Here is a 7,660-nt window from a genome sequence, read left to right as displayed (position 1 = left end):
TTTGAATATTAATTACCTTTGCTTTAATAAATAATTTATCTAATTCTAAAGTTTAAATAATATGGTTTCTAATAATGGCTACATTTAATAAACAGCTAATAAAATTCTTACAAATTTAATATTGGCTCTTGCAGTAGATGGCTTGTCCAGTGCCATGTGCCACACATCACTGGAAAATGCCAGAGCTAAATAAATATGTTGTTACTATTAATAATGTGACTTAGTTTTTATGCTCAGGCTCAAATTGCCCTGAAAAGAGCAAGTTAAAAAAAATATTTCAGTTCTTTAATTTTACTCAGTTTGATTCCTCTGGGGCTTTTCTTTGAATATTTAAGCAACTTATTTCCAAATCTCCTTTAGGGTGCGTAAATGAGCAGGTAATCATTTCAGCCATTATTTGTTGATTTCTGCTAGCTTCCCTGTCAGAAAGTGACTTTTCACTGATTCCTCCCCAAATTCTAGGAGTTTCTTAATGCATTCAGCTTTGTGCTATCTTAATCACTACTATCTAATATGTATCAGGTTGAGTCAGATGAGGTTGCTGTTATCCAGACACTTTCGACCTACAAAAGCAGTGATTTCAATCTAATATCTAATACCTTCAGTTCAGTGTCTTTGATCTAGTCAAAATGAATGTTGCCCATCTGAAGTAGTCTTCCTACCCCCTTCAAACCTCTTTATCTTCCAAGACTTTAACTTCCACTTTCACCTCTCCCACAGAGATATCCTTGATCACTCTATTTTTCATACACATTTTTAAGCATTCTCTCCCCTGGCTTTTGTGATAGTTATATATGCATCACACAATTGAATACTTGATTATAATTTGCCTTATATTATTTGTATTGTTTCTTGCATTAGTCTTATCTGTCACCAGACAGATAAATTCTCTGAGGGGAGAGACCTTAACTTAAATTTTTTTCTGTAATCTTACAATTCATAATTGTGCTGAAAAATGGTGTACTCTCTGGTATTGCAACTGATTTGGCCTTAAAGGATGTCCTTCGAAGTTACACTTACTTAAAACTGGTTTATGAAGGTGCTTAAAACTTGCATTTTGAAGTCAGACAGAACTGGATCTATTTCTTTGTTCTGCTCTTATAAGCTGTGTGTCCTTGGGATGGTTATTGAACAACATAGCGCCCATTTTCCTCTTCTGTCAAATGGAGAGACAAATGATTCTATATCATTTTTTATTAAAATTGTTTGACAAATCTGGATTTATAGACTGTTTTCTGGAAATTTAAAACCAATGGAATACATTTTTCTCATTGATTCCCCTATTGATACATATGGTATGTAAGGCATACTTAAATTCAGTCATGAACTGCTTCACAACGGGAACACGTTCTGAGAAGTGCATCGTTAGGCAGTTTTGTCCTAGTGTTAACATAGAGTGCCCTTACACAAACCTAGATGGTACTATACACTGAGGCTGTATAGGATAGCCTATTGCTCCTAGGCTACAAATCTACACAGTATGTTAATCTACTCGATACTGTGGGCAGTTGTAATATAATGGCAAATATTTGTATATCTAAACATGTGTACTACTAAGTACAGAAAAGGTACAGTAAAAATATGGTGTAAAAGATAAGAAATGATACACATGTAGAGGGCAATTACCATGAATGGAGCTTGCAGGACTGGAAATTTCTCTGGGTAACTCTGTGAGTGAGTGGTGAGTAAATGTGAAGGCCTACGACATTCCTGTGCACTCCTGCAGCCTTTATAGACACTGCACACTTAGGCTACACTACATTTATAAAACAATGTGAAGTTAAATCACGCATAAGAGATGCAATCAAGAGACACAGTAAACACAAGATGTATGAGGCTGTTGCCAGTGGAACACAGCATACTGTTTTACAGCACAATTTTTTTTATCTGTAGGAAAGTACACTCTAAAATAATGATAAAAAATATAGTAGAGTAAATACATAAAACAGTAACATGGTTGTTTATTGTCATTATTGAGTCTGATGTACTCCACATAATCGTATGAGACACACTTTTATATGACTGGCAGAGCCATAGGTTTAGCACCACCATCACCACCAATGAACTAGTAATGCATTGCACTATGATTTTACAACAGCTCCATCATCACTGGGCGATAGGAATGTTTCAGCTCCATTATAATCTTACTAAAGGCCCAGTGCATGATATTTGTGCACTTGTGGAGGGCGAGGGGGGCAGGGGGAGGGGGCCCTCAGCCTGGCCTGAGCCCTTTTCCCAGTTTGGGAGCCCTCAGGGGGTGTCCGACTGACAGGAGTGTAGGAGTGCACTGACCATCAGGGGACAGCTCCTGCATTGAGCGTCTGCCTCCTGGTGGTCAGTGCACATCATAGCGACCGGTTGTTCTGCCTTTCGGTCAATTTACATATTACCCTTTTATTATATAGGATGGGACCACCTTCATATACTAGTATATGGTCCATGCTTGACTGAATTGTCACTGTGGAGCACATGACTGTAGACTGGTTACCTTTCACTTATTCTTTGAAAGAAATTTAAATTATTGTATGGATTTTGATTAAAATGATTACAGAATTTTGAAACACAATGGAACTCAAACTAGGGCCAATGCTCATTTCCTAAATGAACATTTTATGTGCAAACAAACAGCTGCTGGAATTCAACAGAATTTAAAACAAGCTGTTTGTGGATTTTACTGACAGCTGTTTTTGGTGATTTTTGTCAACAGAATTTTCCTGCTTTGCATTGCAGCATTCTTTTATTGCAGCGTCCCCTCAAAGAATAACTCGCTTGCTTTAATCACGTTTACAGAGATTTATGACTTGATGCTTATTCAGTGGTAGAGCTTCTCAACATAAAATGTCAGCGAGCCTGTTATAAATTGCTTCTGGCATTCCTACTCTATCTTTTATTTGGCTGGGAGTATTTCCACCTGAAAGTGATAAATTCCTGCTATAACCACTTTATGTGCTTCAGTAATTACACTGTACAGAAAAGGGGGATTTCTACTGAGGTGCCTCCTTAAAAATAGCAAGCAATAAAAGGCAGCAGAATGGGCTGAACTCTGGATTCTACTGAACAAAAACAATGACCAGTGAAATCTCTGTGTCATACTGAATTTGATGAATGATCAGGAAATACAGAAGATACCAAAACCTTTAAAATCACTGTTGTAGGGACATAGTAATGCAACTATATTCTTAGACTGGCTACTTTTGGTCCTGTGACAGATATTTGGCAGGTACCCACAAGAATGGAGATAACCTTCTCAAAATACCTAGATGCTTCTAGAACCTAGGTAATTTTTCAGTAAATGCCTAGGTCTACATGGCATTGAGAGTATGCCTATATGTGCAAGTCAAAGGGATTGCAGTCTGTCAAAACATTCCAGCACAGTCCATTGCAGCCAATAACTTGATCAATACATATTTGCACAACTGTGCCCATCAAGGAGGGATCCATATTAATCATGGCATCCATGGGTACTGGGTACTAATTAGTTTTGGTTCTACTGTTTTGTTTGCTTCATATAAACTGTCTCTGGCAGACAGAACAAAATTACTGTTTTTAATTGCTGAGGTTATTTATTTATCTACTCTTAAAGGAGGAACAAAATGTAAATAAAAACTCCCCAAGTTAATTAAATAAGAACTATAAAGACTTCCATTATCAGGTCTTAATATTGTGCCAGAAATGGTATTAGAAACCCAGTGGATACTTTATTTCAGATGATACTAAAACAGATTACGGTCATTAAACAGAATTCAAGCTTCCCTTCAGTTACTGTGTCATATTTGCAAAGGAATCTATGCAGCAGGTATCTCTGCCTCCAATAGTCACAGAACAAGTGGCTCCTTCTTGCTCAGAGTATGTGCTCTTTCATACAAGAATTTTAAAGCAAATATAACTGGCTTGCTTAGTGCCCCTCAGTGCTAAAACCAATACTAAAGATGGAAAGGGCATTGAGTATTTATTGTGAATTAAGCTTTAATACATGGATTCAAGTTCACTACCGTCCACTGTGACGGGCTCCCCATTGGTTGTGCTGCATGACTTGGTTTAGGACAGTTTCATAATTTGCAATTGCTTTCACAGCAACCCTACAAGTATGAGGTCGGTTTACATTAACCCTAAATTTACAAAAGAAGAAACTAAGTTCCAAGACAGGTTAAACAATGGACCTATGACACCGTCCTAGGAAATCGCAAGGCTTGGTTTGTAACCCAGTTCTGCCTGACCCCAGAGCTCTATGCAAGTAATCATGACTCCACTCTGGACTCCAGGAAAAATAGCACAGTACTTATGACTTTAACTTTGGTTAATGGCCTTTTCACATAGGATGGCTAGCTCGGTCAACGTGGAGAGCAGACACCACACTCCTAGATACTGTGAGGTTTGTTCCACTCAATCAGTTATCACATTTGATTGCTCTTTGTCACTTATTCTCAAGCTGAATTTTTAAATTTTTTGTTTGGCATGGGTGGAGGGGGAAACTTTAGATTTCTTTCTATTTAAAATATATTCTTATTGATTTCAGAGAGGAAGAATAAGGGAGAGAGTCAAAAAGAGAGAGAGAAACATCAATGATGAGAATCATTGATTGGCTGCCTCCTGCACGTCCCCTACTAGGGATGGAGTCCACAACCTGGGCATGTGCCCTGACTGGGAATTGAACTGTGACCTCCTGGTTCATAGGTTGACACTCATCCACTGAGTCATGGTGGCCAAGCAAAACTCCAGGGTTCTTGAAAAAGATCCTTGCAAACAAAATTTATATCTGACAAAGAGAATGTGCTCAGGAGTCAAAGTGGTCAATCCTACTGTATCACACCATAATAAAATGCCAGAGAAGAATCAGTGTACATGTTGAATTTGTGAGAGAGCTTCACATTCCATGGAAGGAAAGAAAGTCTGAGTATTCTGTGTCCCGTTTTGCTTGTTTTATATGTTTATCCAAGTAAATATGAGGAAGATTTACTACTTTATGCAACACTTCACAACAGAAGACAAAAAAATTAGCATTTAGACTGTTTTCAACAAACCATTACATTGAGCCTGAAGATCAGGAAAGAGATCCAGGCCAGAGATGTCTTTGGAGTATTGTAATCAAAGCATGAGGTAGAGGGCATGGAGAGAGAAGGCTGTGTAAACAGGCTAATGCAAGCCAATTTGTCTGCTTCAAAATCCCCATGGGACTGGAGTGTTACACTGGGGTGGAATGAATAATGTTGAAAGAGTCTAAAGTACAGGGGAATACACTTAATTGGAGGAAGGAGGAGAATAGACTAGGAGTGAAATGGAGCAACAAAGTTAAACTTTGATGAACTCAGGAGGTCCTTACAGGGAAAGGAAAAGGCAAATAAGATACCATTACACTCCTTTTATTTTATTTTTATATATATTTTTACTGATTTCAGAGAGGAAGGGAGAGGTACAAGGAGATAGAAACATCAATGATGAGAGAGAATCATTGATAGGCTACCACCTGCCTACCCCCTACTAGGGATGGAGCCCACAACCCGGGCATGTGCCCTTGACCAGAATCCAACCCGGGACCCTTCTGTCTGTAGGCTGATGCTCTATCCACTGAGCCAAACCAGCTAGGGAAAGCCCTCTTTAAAGTGAAGAGAGGATATTGTTAATGCCCTAGGCCAAGGGTGGGCAAACTTTTTGACTTGAGGGCCACAATGGGTTCTTAAACTGGACCGGAGGGCCGGAACAAAAGCATGGATGGAGTGTTTGTGTGAACTAATATAAATTCAAAGTAAACATCATTACATAAAAGGGTACGGTCTTTTTTTTTTATTTCAATAGTTTTATTCATTTCAAACATTTTAACAAGAAGAATGTAAACACTAATTATTATAATTTGAAATTTCAAAAAATGGAGGAATCATAGCACAATAACATACCTTATATTGAAGAAGGCAAAGGCAAAATAAAATTGCCTAACAAAGGAAAGGTACAAAAGCCTTTCAAATTAAACTTAAATATAATAAAATAATTTAAAACTAAAACAAATAGAAAAGAACAAAATGTGTAAACAGTAAATTAAACATTTTCTTTAGTGCAACTTCCAAATTATGCCCGGGACGTAGATGTAGATGGCAATGTAGACTGGGTTGAAAGGTTTTTGGTCTTTAAAACATCAACTTCAGTGGGAACAGTGTTGTTGGTCTCCTTTTTAGCTAATGCTCTGATACTGTGCTCTCCAGGGGCGTGTCTCCCTACATCACCACGATAACGTGTCTACGCATTCCCAGGGTGATGTCGGGGGACGCGACTGCGGGCATTACAAGGAGCCTCTGGAAGATTGAGAGGTTGTTCCTTCTACTGAATGGGCAGATATAAATCCGCCCACTCAGAAGAAGGAGCTGCGGCCCTGTTTCCCGAAGTTGCCATGTTAACACTGCTGCTGGTGAAGGAGCGGAGGGGAGAGCAAGAGAACCCTCCGCTCTTTCGGCTCCGCGGGCCGGATAGAACAGCCGAACAGGCCGGATCCGGCCCGCAGGCCGTAGTTTGCCCACAGTTGCCCTAGGCCAAGGCTTTACCAAGACCCCATAGCTGGACTGGATTTCCCTGGGGAAGTTTTTCTCTGGGACCAGAGTTCTAGGACTTTACACATAATTGGTATGCCTCATCTTGGATAGGTTGCCCATCTTTTACCTGCACACATGTAGGGATATAGGAGAATGACATGGCTTTTCAAATTCAGGATTCAGGGCTGAGAGGAGAAGGTAATTCAAAAACACATATACCATCTCCATTAAAACCAAGCATCAATCCTTAAATCACACAATTATTTAGTGGAGGAAATGGGATTAGGAGTGGGACTCTCTGGCTCCTGAAGTCGCCAGTTTACTCCATTACACTCCATAGCCTCTCTCCAAGTTTATTTAACATTTTAAATTTTCTAGAGTTTGATATCTCTGAGGCTCTGCAAAACAATGGCTTAACAGGGTTTATAATAAAAGATTAACTTCTTGGCTACATCTGAGTTAAAAAAAAAAAGGTTAGTTTACAGTGCTATCATAGGTCAGTCAAAATACCCTATAAAATTTAATTTAGTTTGATTCATTCTTCTTGTATGAACCAAGTGCTTACTTGGAAATGTTTTAGATGGCTACAGTGTAGCCTGAAGCTTGAAGGAAATTTGGGTGGACACAGGGATACTAGCTAGAAGGCTATGTGAACAATCCAGGTGGGCATAATACAATTGGGCCTGTTGTAGAGTGAAGATGGAGAGAAGTGGGTAGATTTGAGAGTAAGTTAAGGGGAAATAATGCAAGGATTTTTGGTAGTGAATTGGATGCAGAAGCATAAGAAGAGCTCAACAGATTTATTTATAAATTATGGCGATCAATGAAAAATCCTCATGAGGATAGACACATTCTTTAACAGACAAGAAAAAAGTTATTTCTTCGGAGTAAAGGGAGTGGCACTTTCATTGTCACCAGCAAAGCTTTTCCAAGCTCAACAGTAATCGAAACATCACTCCTTATATGTAGGTAACACTCAACTAAACGCTTCTCGGTGTGTGATTTTTCATGGGTTAAGTTCAGAGGAGGGTGCCATCACTGTTCCAGGAAAGCAAGGACTTGCTTCATTCTGCATGTTGTTGTTTTTTTTTAACCTTAAATACCCCCGCCCCCCAAAGGGGCGGAGCGTTCCAGATCCCCGC

This window comes from Plecotus auritus, assembly GCF_963455305.1.
Source record: "Plecotus auritus genome assembly, chromosome: 5".
Lineage (NCBI taxonomy): Eukaryota > Metazoa > Chordata > Mammalia > Chiroptera > Vespertilionidae > Plecotus > Plecotus auritus.
Note: the sequence above shows the minus strand (reverse complement) of the source record.